The sequence below is a fragment of the Schistocerca americana genome, chromosome 5, assembly GCF_021461395.2.
Source record: "Schistocerca americana isolate TAMUIC-IGC-003095 chromosome 5, iqSchAmer2.1, whole genome shotgun sequence".
In the NCBI taxonomy this organism is placed as follows: Eukaryota; Metazoa; Arthropoda; class Insecta; order Orthoptera; family Acrididae; genus Schistocerca; species Schistocerca americana.
This window is the reverse complement of record NC_060123.1, coordinates 503,879,271-503,893,411: the sequence shown is the minus strand read 5'-3', so window position 1 is coordinate 503,893,411 and position 14,141 is coordinate 503,879,271. Positions and strand designations below refer to the sequence as shown.

Sequence of the window (14,141 nt, the reverse complement as noted above, 5' to 3'; positions counted from 1 at the left end):
CACGGTCATACACTAAATTACCCGCTTCAGCTTCACTGAACAAGATGCTGAGCAGCACAAATGATTGCATATTTCACAAAGAACGCAGACAACAGGTAGAAACGACCTCCTCTTTTAAAACAAAATGTGTTCTTTGCAACTGCACGCCGCATAAGAACGTATGGCAAAATTTGCTTTTGATTGCTAGTGAATGGCTTCAGTGTTCTTCCGCTTCTACACGTGTTTGCGTTTGATAACTCTTAGGCAACGATAAAACAGACTGGAGTAAAAGAAGTCGAAGTTGATTAAACGTGGCTCGTCGAAGATCGTTACTTCTTTCTATATCCTCGTTCACGTTAGAGGAACCAGCTGCGACCACGACCCGTGCAATTAGGCGCTGAAAATGGGCCCCTGCTTGCGTGAAATAACGGTTATCACCGGTCATATGTGCACGCTTACAAACCACTCAGAAGAATGAAAATTTACAATTGTCCAAAATGTCGTAGTTTTTATTATGAAAAATTTCAACAACGCAAATAAATACGAAAAATATGTAAGTATTAACGAGCCAGTTGTAGCAATCAGTACCAAGGAAGTTTCCAAGGCACCTTGGAAAATAAACAAGCCTTGTTGATTCGTCGGAAATATCAGAAAACGATCATAAAATTTCATTTACGCTCTCCTAATCAGTTTCTGATGCTGTATAGTTGTAAGGCCACATGGTTTCGTCACCTGCAATTACACCCCTCTCAGAGAAGCATCCAAACAGTTACTATGACACATCACAATTTTTGTTAACTTTCTTCGCCGGACAATCCTCACTAAATTTACCACTATACACGTATACAGTTATTAAATCGTCCTCGGGAGGTCGGGCTTTAATTCTTTGTAAGATTATTAGCCTACCTCACAACCTCCAAGTAAAACCCGTCGCCAGACGTCGATCCTCAGCGCTGTGGACAGAATTTGTTGAGGAAAGCACACGTCAACGTTGCATTGTGCACCACGTGCGCCGATGCCGACCACTTAAGGCTTAATACATTCCGGTGACGAAAGTCGTGGAATACCTTCTAATATCGTGTCGGACCTCCTTTTGCTAAGAATAGTGTAGCAACCGACGTGGCATGGACTCAACAACTCGCTGGAAGCGCCCTGCAGAAATAATGAGCCATGCTGCCAAGTTAACCCTCCATAATTGCGAAAGTGTTGTCGGTGCAGGATTTTTTGCACGAACTGACCGCTCGATTATGTCCCATAAATGTTCGATGGGGTTCATTTAGGGCGATCTAGGTGGCCAAATCATTCGCTCGAACTGTCCAGAATATTCTTAAAACCAGTCACGAATAATTGTGCCCAGGTGACATAGGGCATTGTCATCTACAATAATTCACTCATCGTTTGGGAACATTAAGTCAATGAATGGCTGCAGATGGTATCTAAGTACCCAAACGTAACCATTTCCAACAAATGATCGGTTCAGTTCCATGTAAACACAGACCACAACATTATGGAACCACCACCAGTTTGCACAGTGTCTTGTTGACACACTAGGTCCGTGGCTTCTTGGGGTCGCCGCCACACTCGAACCCTACCATCAGAACTGATATCGGGAGTCATCTGACCACGTCACGGTTTTCTGGTCGTCTAGGGTCCAACTGATTTGGTTACGTGATACCAAGTACTTATACGTTTGTGACTATTACAGCGCCATCTATCACGAAGGGAAAAAAGTGGCCCAACTAAGATATCCATATTTCTTTACGTACTACACGAATCCGTTTGACCTATGGCAGCGTCATCTAGTGGGCAAACCATAGCGCCATTTGGTTTCCCCCTTCAAGCTAGACAAGTTTTGTTCTTTGTAGTTTTTACGTTTGACGCTTATTTCGTGAGATATTTGGCTCGGTCACGGTCAATGGACCACCCAGTATATGTAGCTTACCAATCAATAATAAGGTCGGCACACACGCGCCTCCAGGTCCCGCTCCACAATATCAGTATTGGTTTGATCAAAAAATCTCACTACCACTGCTCTACAGGATTGCCGCGGCGTCCAACTCAGTCAGGTTATTTAACTCTGAGTAGCAAGTCAATGTGAAACAGCGAATGCGCAACGTTTGGTGAAGCACACAGTATCGGCGCAGGAAATTAAGATGTTGCACGGAGAAACTCCGGCACGAGCACCCCGAGCGATTCGGTAACAAAATGTAAACGCCGAGATGGGGGACAGCTGTCAGCGGTAATGAGAGAGCCCGCGAGCGCGTTCCGCCTTTTTACGTGCAGGTCGCCCGCTTTGAAGAGCGTGGCCCGGGCGGCCGGGCGGGCCAGCCGGCGTGGCGGATGCAGATGCGGGCCAAGTGTCTCACATCCCGCAGCTCGTAAAGAGGCGGCGGCGGCCGCGATTCCCAGAAGCGCCGTCCGCGCCCAGAAACAATCGGCGAGCCCTCTGCCGCGCCAGCGCCGCTCTCACATGCCCCAACGATTTCCAGGAAAACGAATCAAAAATGGGCGCGAGGGCCAGAGGCCACGCTGGAGAGAGAGCAGTGCGAGAGAGAGAGAGAGAGAGAGAGAGAGAGAGAGAGAGAGGTGCAGTGGCGCGGTGAGGGAGAAGGCGGAGGAGGAGGCCCGTTCAATAGAGGAGGAGATGCGGCTCGCTCGTAAAGTGGCGGCGGGGATTATTTTGAGTGAGCCGGCCGGCATATTTCCTGCGGCCGCGGCAGCTCTTCAAGGGCTTCCGCGGTGCGACGCGCGGAGACGTGCCGCAGCTGTGCTGGGCCAGCCGGGAGGCCGTCCGTGGACGTCACACACACGCCACTGCCCATTGTCACAGCACATTAAGTTCGTTCGTACAACGCGGAATGCAGCGGCGTCCACGCCAAACATTTATCCAGTCACACTTTTCTGAGAAGCTGGTGACGCAGTTAAACTGTGTGGTTGCACGATCAGACATTAATCTGTATTCTTCAAGAGGAGTAGGAAGAGAAGGAGTGAAGAAGTTTTACACACTCTACGGCACTGGCCCCTTACTTAGCTTCAATTCATGCGGATCTCTAACCCAGCGTACTCGAAAAATGCCCAGTTGATTCCTATGTACAAGAAGAGACCCGCAAAATATCCCAATGTCCCTAACATTGGCCGACCGGTTCTAGGCGCTGCAGTCTGGGCCGCGCGGGATTAGCCGAGCGGTCTCGGGCGCTGCAGTCATGGACTGTGCGGCTGATCCCGGCGAAGGTTCGAGTCCTCCCTCGGGCATGGGTGTGTGTGTGTGTGTGTGTTTGTCCTTAGGATAATTTAGGTTAAGTAGTGTGTAAGGTTAGGAGCTGATGACTTTATCAGTTAAGTCCCATAAGATTTCACACACATTTGAACTTTTTTTTCGCTACAGTCTGGAACCGCGCAGGTCGCAGGTTCGAATCCTGCCTCGGGCATGGATGTGTGTGATGTCCTTAGGTTAGTAAGGTTTAAGTAGTTCTAAGTTCTAGGGGAGTGATGACCTCAGAAGTTAAGTCCCATAGTGCTCAGAGCCATTTGAACCATTTTGAACCTAACATTGCTTTCCTGTAGAATCCTTGAATATATTCTCAGTTCGAATATAACAAATTTCCTAGAGACTGAAAAGCTTCTGTCCAAGAATCAGCATGGTTTAAGAAAGCATCGTTCGTGCGAAACTCAGCCTTCCCTTTCTCGCACGACATACTGCAAACTATGGATGAAGCGCAACAGGCAGTTCCCACATTTCTAGATTTCCGAAAAGCATCTGCCACTGTCGCCAACGGCCTCGCCGCAGTACTAACACCGGTTCCCGTCGGATCACCGAAGTTAAGCGCTGTAGGGGTGGGCTAGCACTTGGGTGGGTGACCGTCCGGTCTGCCGAGCGCTGTTGGCAAGCGGGGTGAACTCAGCCCTTGTGAGGCAAATTGAGGAGCTACTTGACTGAGGAGTAGCGCTTCCGGTCACGAAAACTGACAACGGCCGGGACAGTGGTTTGCTGACCGCATGCCCCTCCGTATCAGCAGCCAGTGACGCACCCGGGCTGAGAGGATGACACGGCGGCCGCTCGGTACCGTTCGGCCTTCTAAGGCCTGTTCGGGCGGAGTTTAGTTTTATTTGATACTGTGCCCCACTGCAGACTGTTACCGAAGGTACGAGTATACCGAGTAGGTTCCCAGATACGTGACCGGTTCGAAGGCTTCTTAAGTAATATACAATAAGCCAGTATATTGTCCGCGAAGGCGAGTGTTCATCAGATACAAGGATGACGTCAGGAGTGTCCTGGAGAAGTGTGATACGACGGCTATTACTTTCTGCATACATAAATGATCTGGCGCACGAAGTGGGCAGCAACTTGTTCGCTGATGATGCCGTGGTGTACGTAAAGGTGTCGAAGATGAGCGACTGTAGGATGATACAAGACGAATTAGACAAAATTTTTAGTTGATGTGATGAAGGGCAGCTAGCTCTAAATGTTGAAAATATAAGTTAATGATACTGAGTAGGAAAAACAAACCTGTAATACTCGGATACAGCATTAGTAGTGTCCTGTTTGGCACAGTCACGTCGTTTAAATATTTGGACGTAACTTTGCAAAAGATTGTGGTACGAAAGGCAACGGAAATCGCGTATAGGACGCTGTAGCGACGTGTTCCTGAGTACTGCTCGAGTGTTTGGGTTCCCTGCACCAGGACAGATTAAAACAAGACATCGAAGCGCCTCAGAGGCGGGCTGCTAGATTTGTTACCGGTATGTTCGAACAACACACAGATGTTGCGGGCGTCCTTGGCTACCTCAAATGGAAATCCCTGGAGGAAAGAAGACTTTCTTTCGAGAAAACATTATTCAGAAAATTTAGAGAACTTGACTGCAGAACGATCCTTCTGTCGCCAACCTACGTTTCGTCACGAACACAAGAGAAATTAGGGCTGATACGGAGGCATATAGAGTGTTGTTTTTCACTCGCTGTATCTGCGAGTGGAACAAGAAAAGAAACGACCAGTAGTGGCACAGGGTACACCCCGCCAAGCTCCGTACGTTGACTTGCGGAGTATGTACGTAGATGTAACGATTTAAGTTTTGCTACAGCCACTTCGTATCAATATCGTCACATACAATATCTCATTGAAGGTATTCGGACATCCCGAAGTAATGTGGAATTGACCACTGGATGGAGGCGGACCTGCCAGTTTACAAGAAGGCAGGGAGCACTGTCTTGTCAGCAGAGGAGCATTAACAGCAGAATGGGTCGGTAAGAATAGCTCACCGACTTCGAACGTGGACTAGCCATTGGATGTCACCTCAGTAACAAATCCATCGGGAAAATTTCAATCCTTCTCGAGCTGTCCAAGTCGACTGCTGGTGACGTGAGTTTGAAGAAATGGGAAGGAACCACACAGCTAAACCGAGACCTGTACTGAAGGACAGGGACCGTCTGTTGTTGTGAAAGGTGGTTGTCTCCAAAATACGATCCTCTTGATAGTGCACTGAAGAGCCGAAGAAACTGGTACACCCGCCTAATATCGCGTAGGGCCCCCGCGACCACGTAGAAGTGCCACGACACGACGTGGCATGGACTCGACCAATGTCTGAAGTACTGCTGGAGGGAACTGACACAATGAATCCTGCAGGCTGTCCATAAATCCGTAAGAATACGAGGGGTAGGAGATCTCTTCTGAAAAGAACGTTGATAAAGCATCCCAGATATGCTCGATAACGTCCATGTCTGGCGAGTTTGGTGATCATCGGAAGTGTTTAAATTCAGAAGAGTGTTCCTGGAGCCACTCTGTAGCAATTCTGGACGTGTGGGACGTCGCATTGTCCTGCTGGAATTGCCAAACTCCGTCGGAATGCACAATGGACATGAATGGATGCAGGCGGCCAGACAGCATGCTTACGTACGTGTCACCTGTCACGGCTCCAACTGCACACACCCCATACCACTACAGTCTCCATAAGCTGTTAGTCCCCTGGTGACATGCAGGGTCCTAGGATTCATGAGATTGTCTCCTTATCCGTACAGGTCCATCCGCTCGATAAAATTTCAAACGAGACTCGTCCGACCAGGCAACACGTTTTCGGTCATCAATATCCAATGCCAGTGTTGACAGGCCCAGGTGAGGTGTAAAACTTTGTGTCGTGCAGTTAACAAGGGTACACGAGTGGACCTTAGTCACCGAAAGCCTATATCGATGATGTTTCCTTGAATGGTTCGCTCACTGACACTTGTTGATGGCCCAGCATTGAAATCCGCAGCAATTTGCGGAAGGGTTGCAGTTCTGTCACGTTGAACGGTTCTTTTCAGTCGTCGTTAGTTCCGTTCTTACAGGATCTTTTCCCGGCCGTCGCGTTGTCTGAGATTTTATGTTTTACCGGATTCCTGGTATTCACAGTACACTCACGAAATGGTCGTACGGGAATATCCCCACTTCGTCGCTACCTCGGGGATGCTGTGTCCCATCGCTCGTGCGCCGGTTATAATACCACGTTCAAACTCACTTAAATCTTGATAACCTCCTATTGTAGTAGCAGTAACCGATCTAACAACTGCGACAGACATTCTTGTCTTACATGGGCATTTCTGACGGCAGCGCCGTATTCTGCCTGTTTACATATCTCTGTAATTGAATACGCATGCCTTTACCAGTTTCTTTGGCGTTTCAGTGTATGATGGACACAGTCGTGAAAGGGGAGCCTGTAAAAAGGATGTTGGGTTCTACAGTTCACTATCTCAACCTGTTTGTATCGATTCACTAGCGTCAGTGATCAGACGTATCTACATCCTTGTGTGTCACTTTTGATTCGGTCTCTGTAGGTGAATACACCAAAGCTTCCTCCATACGTTGTCTCAGTTCTGACTGGCAGCAATCTAGTTGGCCGCACTGTGGTAAACAGCAGATTTCCATTTTTCATCTCTTTTTCATCAGTAGCTTTTGGCATGTTTGTTCTTTTGCCGTATATTACTGTTCTCGTTTTTAAGTAGTCTCTATCTTTCCCAAACAGCTCCACTAATCACAGCTTCGAATACTTAGGAAACTATGCATTCTTATCTATTTCGAAAGCTTGTATTGTTTCGCTGATTTGTTCCGGAAACCACAATGGTTTTCTGGAAATAACAGTTACAACATGATCCATTCAGCTGTAGACGGCACGGGTCACTATTTTAGTCGCATCCACATTGTTGTGTCTAGGAATGCTGCATACTCGGTTCGCTAGACAAACAATCAAACAACTAGTATTAATGAGTTTTATTACAATAAGACAATTAGAATACTTAACTCTGACAGATGTGTCGCAAGCAAAGGGCGACATACAAAATGATTAGTCGTTTTCAGAATAGCCGCCCAGGGTGGCCGAGCGGTTCTAGGCGCTACAGTCTGGAACCGCGCGACCGCTACGGCGGCAGGTTCGAATCCTGCATCGTGCATGGATGTGTGTGATGTCCTTAGGTTAGTTAGGTTTGTTGTTATTGTTGTCTTCAGTCCTGAGACTGGTTTGATGCAGCTCTCCATGCTACTCTATCCTGTGCAAGCTTCTTCATTTCCCAGTACCTACTGCAACCTACATCCTTCTGAATCTGCTTAGTGTGTTGATCTCTTGGTCTCCCTCTACGATTTTTACCCTCCGCGCTGCCCTCCAATACTAAATTGGTGATCCCTTGATGCCTCAGAACATGTCCTACCAACCGATCCCTTCTTCTAGTCAAGTTGTGCCACAAGCTTCTCTTCTCCCCAATCCTATTCAGTACCTCCTCATTAGTTATGTGATCTACCCGTCTAATCTTCAGCATTCTTCTGTAGCACCACATTTCGAAAGCTTCTATTCTCTTCTTGTCCAAACTATTTATCGTCCACGTTTCACTTTCATACATGGCTACACTCCATACAAATACTTTCAGAAACGACTTCCTGACACTTAAATCTATATTCCATGTTAACAAATTTTTCTTCTTCAGTAACGCTTTCCTTGCCATTGCCAGTCTAAGTTAGGTTTAAGTAGTTCTAAGTTCTAGGGGACTGATGACCACAGAAGTAAAGTCCCATACTGCTCAGAGCCATTTGAAACATTTTTTTTCATAATAGACAATACAAGTATGTGCTACATAGAGATTCCTAATGAAGTGGCTAACGTTGGCGCTGCTATCGAAGTGTGGTGCCACCAATCGGGCGCTGCGCTTATGGCCTCTTGACATAGCCCCGTTGCTGTCGCGTTGTCATCCTGGAGGGAGGTCAGTCAGCGTACGATTGGCTGACCACTTCTCACAGCCGTCTCTTCCCTGTCTACCGGCGCTGACTTTACGGTGTAACACACGGGTAGAACCAGCATACGGTAATTTCAGAATTTTGCTCAGTTTCTCTTCTTGGGGATGGAATTTATAAGGTTCCTCTGAGCAGCTTTCCTTGTTGATGCACTATCTGATCAAAACTAGCTGGACGCTCTTGTATGATGCATAACTGACCACTAGATCTCACGAGAGGAGGACCCGCCAGCACACTAGGAGACGAGCAGTATTTTGTTGTTGGCAGAGCAGCAGTAACAACAGAACAGATAGATAGATTAGGAGAGCTCAGCGACTTCGAACCTGGACTGGTGATTGGATGCCACCTGAGCAACATACCCATCACGGACACTTCAGCCATTCTAGAGCTGCCCAGATCTGCTGCAGGGGATGACGTTGTGAGATGGTCGTGAAGGAACAACCGCAGCTAAAGCAAGATCAGACAGGCCTCACGCAGTGACAGACAGATACCATCGAGCGTTGCGAAGGGTGGTAGTAATAATGCGCACGATACCAGCCGAATGAATCACTCGTGTATTCTAAAGTACTACCAACAGGCCAGCTAGCACACTGACTCTCCGTAGGAAGTTCAGAACAATCGGGACAATGGCCGAGCAGTTCCTCATCAGCTAGACGGTTCTGTAGTCCGTGCTAACCGACGCTTGAGGTGGTGCGAAGAGCGACGCTACTGGACAGTGGATAACTGCAGTGATTCGGACTGAAAAATCACGCTATACCCTATGGAAAAAATGGAAATGAACATTTGGCGTCATTGGCCGGGAGGCCCCTGACGGGGCAGGTCCGGCCGCCTCGGTGCAGGTCTTATTACATTCGACGCCACATTGAGCGATCTGCGCGCCGGATAGGGATGAAATGATAAATGCTTCACAAACACCCAGTCCCTGAGCGGAGAAAATCCCCGACCCAGTCGGGAATAGAACACGGGCCCCTTAGGACGGCAGTCCGTCTTGGTGACCATTCAGCTATCGGGGCGGACGCTATACCCTATAGCAGTCCGTAGGAGAGTTTGCCGAATGCCTGAAGAACATGCCATCGTGTGCACTGCCAACAGTGAAGAACTGGGGACGTGGTGTTACGGTATAGGGTTGTTTTTTGTGGTTGCGGTGCTGTCCCCTTATTGAGCTTAAGAAAGCGCTATTTGCGTAAGGATATGAACACATTTTACAACATTGTGAACTGCGTACAGTAGAGCAACAGTTCGGAGTCGATGACTGTTTGTATCACAACGACATTCCACTCTGTCATGAGTAGCATTTTGAGGCCACGGTTTGTGGAAAACACCATTTATGAAATGGATTGGCCTTGCCAAGGTCCTGACCTGAACCCAATGGAACATCTATGGGATGAGTTAGAATGTAGAATTCCAGATGCCTGGTCCAACATCACTACCTTCTCTGCTTTAGGTTTTCGAGTTCCATTCAGGAACTTCACTGAAAGTGTTCCCAGTAGAGTTCTTGCCGGCATAAAGGGAAAGTGTGGAAACATCCCATTTTAATGTCCGCTAATAAGTGCCTGGATTTTTCTGATCAGATAGCGTAAGCCTCACAACAAAAATGGTTCAAATGGCTCTGAGCACTATGAGACTTAACATCTGAAGTCATCAGCCCCCTAGAACTTAGAACTAATTAAACCTAAGTAACCTAAGGACATCACACACACCCATGCCCGAGGGAGGACTCGAACCTCCTCCGGGACCAGCCGCACAATCCATGACTGCAACGCCAGAGACCGCTCGGCTAATCCCGCGCGGCTGACCGCTACTGCCCGTAGCACTGAGCACAGGGCAAACCAACTTACTGTTGTAGACAGAGATGCAGTTCTGCTTACTCTCACAACTCTCTCAACCCACTGTCCGCTAGCCTCGCACGCCCATATCGATATCCTAGCGAGCTGCGAAAACGATGAGCTTAAAACCCAGAGTCACTTAAGTTTCCCGTGACGGGTTCGAAGTCACTATTAATATCACTCTTCTTCAGTTGTCCTTACGTCTTATCTGGACTGTCTAGTTACACGAAGGTGAAGGAGATGGCGACTATTGCCTCTGTTGAAATCATCCAGATATTTGCCTCAATGGACATAGGGAAACGTAGATATGTTGATGATACAGAGATTGAAACCCGCTTCTGCCAAATACTAGTTCAGTGCCTTAACCACTGCTCTAGCTCGTACGGGGCACATATAATATGGGTAATCCTAAATTATACAAAATGATACGCCAAACGAGAGATAGCTATAAAAGTTGCAGAAACAGAAAGTAATTTCGTAAAATATTTCAGACGTGACACAGACAGAATGATACACACTGCGTCATGTTTCCTCAAACATTACCATAACTAACAACAACGACCACACGTAGTGAGACGTAACGGCTGCGTGGCATAGATCGCGTGTTACGAGCTGTAGACTCTTTAGTTGGCTAAAATCGTGACCTATGCTAGCGATTTCGACAAGTATTCAAACTAGAGGGTCAGATCTGGCAACTGCGAAACATTCTGAGAGTTTAGTTGTTACTTGATTGCTTCTACTACACAGAATCGATTAATATTCAAGAGGCCTGCACCTTTTTATTAGTAATTTTGCGTGTTCCTGAGAGAAACACGTTGGTCTAGGGTGGTAATTTTTGAAATGCTGATAAACCTAAAGTGAAATAGTATCAACTCGTTGCACCAAAGGCAAACCGAGTGAGGTGGCGCAGTGGTTAGGACACTGGGCTCGCATTCGGGAGGACGACGGTTCAATCCCGCGTCCTGCCATCGTGTTTTAGTTTCCGTGATTTCCCTAAATCCCTCAAGGCAAATGCCGGGATGGTTCCTTTGAAAGGGCACGGCCGACCTCCTTCCTCGTCCTTTCCTATTCCGAACAGACCGATGACCTCGCTGTTTGCTCTCCTTCCCCAAAACAACCCAACCAAAATAATTTAAATGTTCACTAATCTGGTGTGTCAGCTTCATGTGCATCATTTAATCTTTACCAGAGAGATAAATATCATAGTATTTTCAATGCTTTTTTTCGTGTACCATAATGTGTTCACTTTAAAAACATCACAGCATTTTCGAGGACATACTCAGAACATACGTGGCTGTGTAAAAATATGAGAAAAGGGATGTACGAGGCATAATGTTTTTCTCCTTCCACTCGATTTCTAGAGAAGCATGATGAGAGAAAGGCAGCTTCAGTAGCTAACAAAATATAAAGAGCAACAGACTAGTTTCTTTTCCGACCTAAATCACGAGATATCAAGGTGTAATGAGTTACCTGTATAAAAGAACCAGAAGGAACAGTACTAAAGGAGCGCGAAGCGCAGGGTGTTAGATGAACGCCGCCATCCTTCCATAGCTCGCGGTGATTCATTACCGCCATCACCACCAAGGCCATTAAAGGTGTGATGTTCATTAAAGTTTCCCGACGCGCTCATTGCGAAATGTCGTGATGGCAAAGCTTTAAATATAATTATGTGCGTAAATCAATTTGTCAAGGAAGACTGCCTCACTTTCTAAAACAAGATACCGCCCCCAAGTCATTAATGCCGTACCGTTCTCGCCCGAAAGTGCAATGCTTAGTCGGTATTTTTCAGGGCATCATTACATATGTACCGATAATTCATTACCAATAACCACTTCGCTAACGTATAAGGCGTATATAATTACCATCGACATTAGATGAGTCGCAAGGCGTTTATATCTTAAACTCTTCACAACGACTAGCACCCACGCAGTGTGAATAATACGTACACGAGCTCTCCTCGCTGTACGCGTATCAGTTTTATGTAAAAGGAACTAGAGAAAATAAATTACTTGGGATTACTCGGTGGAGATTCTTCTAATCTAAAGGACTAGGACTACAGCGACCCAACAACAAAAAATAAATAAATAACAGTCTTACCAGATGACTGTGGCTTAAGGCCTTTACAACATTTCGCATACAATGTAATATCTTGGTTAAATTTTGACTTCTGTATCTCATCAAGTTAAATAACTAAACAATAACCTTCAATCGCACTCACACATCTCCGTCACCACATCTAAGTAACCAGGTATCTATAAGCACTTTAGAGTGCTGAGAAACCACAAACTGAGCTCGAATTTCTTTACTTTTACTGCTATGGCCATTTCGTGAGACGTACATGGGAGGAAGTAATACCTCGTCCGATTGTTGTCGGAATGGATGTTTTCAGAATTTTAAATCACGCCTCTCTGTGATGCACAATGTACGTATCTATAACATCTGACACTGATGTCTGATGAGGGTGTCTGTCTTGCACTAAATAAACGAATCCATGGCGAAACGTGCTGCTCTTCTTTGGAGCTTTTATATCTCGTTTGTCAATTCTGATTAGGGTAGTCGCCCGACTGACGAGCTCCGCATGGCAGCTCTCATGTGGATGGGTCACGTTTTCTGGGGTTTCGTCCACTCAGTCTCATCCTAGCACCTGCTTTTCCTCCATCAATTTTTATGTGGTCGTTGCAGTTTATATCTCTACAGATAGATAGCTCCAGATATTTCTCGAATGTTACGCTTTCCAGTGGTTTATCGCCAACAGTGTACTCGAATAGTAATAGCTCCTTCCACCTGTTAATGATTACTGCGTTACATTAATTTTATTTACGTCGAGTGTCAATTGCCCGCCATTACATCAAGATAATCCTACGCAGATCATCTTGGATTTCCTTGTTTGCGGCGTTGCAACTTTCTTATAGAAAACACCGTCAAGAGACTGACGTTATCGACCAGATCATCCTGCACGATTCCGTGAGCTCGCACCTTATTCAATGGGCGACACTGCGGAATCTTTTCTAATGCCTTCGTCAATGCGCACGGAATCCACCTGAACGCCGATATTTACTGCCATCTGGATGTCAGGCATCAACAGATCCAAGTCTGCGAAATCTATGCTGATTTCTGTAAGGTGGGTGTTTTGGTGACGGAAAGGTCAGAATATACTAGCGTAATACTAAAACATAATGACTTCCACTATATATGTCTTACAACCATTCATCGAAACTGGAATTGCATTTTTTTTCTTTTCGCTTGGAATCCTTGGTTGCCTCAGCGACTATGATAAAGTGCTGATAGAAGGGGAGCAATTTCTGCCACATAATCTTACCACCTCCAGATGCCTTTACACTGTTAAGCAAGTAGATTTTGTGTTCCGTTATTAATTTCTGCTATTATAGCATTCTGCGGATGGTTAAAATACAATTTCTTCTTTTTTTATAAAATGCATTTTAACCATCAGCTGCTTATTTGTCTCATTACTCATTAGTCTATTTCAGTTTCGGTACCAATACGATCACTTAACGATGGGATATATGATAAAGAGCCGTTCACTGACTTCATACAGTACCAGGTTTTTTTTAAATTTTGTCATCTTATGTGCCTTATAAACCTATATTCGAATCTAGTGAATGCTCCCCTTACTATTCTGCTTACACTAATTTTGTTTTTATTCACATTTTGTTTCTCAACAAATGCGCGTCATTTCTATCCCCCGCAACCGTACTAGATAAGCAGTCACATTTCTAAAGCGTATTTTACAATGCTTTTAAACTTAACCCATTGCGATCCACATCTTCGCCCGTAGAGCTAGAATATTTGATGTTGATTGGTCAGATGTTGTGCAGTCTGTCCTCTTGCATTTACTAATCAAAATGGTTCAAATGGCTCTAAGCACTATGGGACTTAACATCTGAGGTCATCAGTCCCCTAGACTTAGAACTATTTAAACCTAACTAACCTAAGGACATTACACACATCCATGCCCCAGGCAGGATTCGAACCTGCGACCGTAGCAACAGCGTGGTGCAGGACTAAAGCGCCTAGAACCGCTCGATCACAGCGGCCGACGTTTGCTAATCTGAAATATTTCGAACCA

General features: G+C 46.1%; 1 protein-coding gene across 1 annotated transcript in view; it reads right to left on the bottom strand.

The window, feature by feature from the left end:
• The window catches only part of LOC124616474 (protein dead ringer), a 471,664-nt gene that overhangs the window by 142,749 nt on the left and 314,774 nt on the right, over positions 1–14,141 (bottom strand). The gene's annotated exons all lie outside the window — the stretch shown is intronic.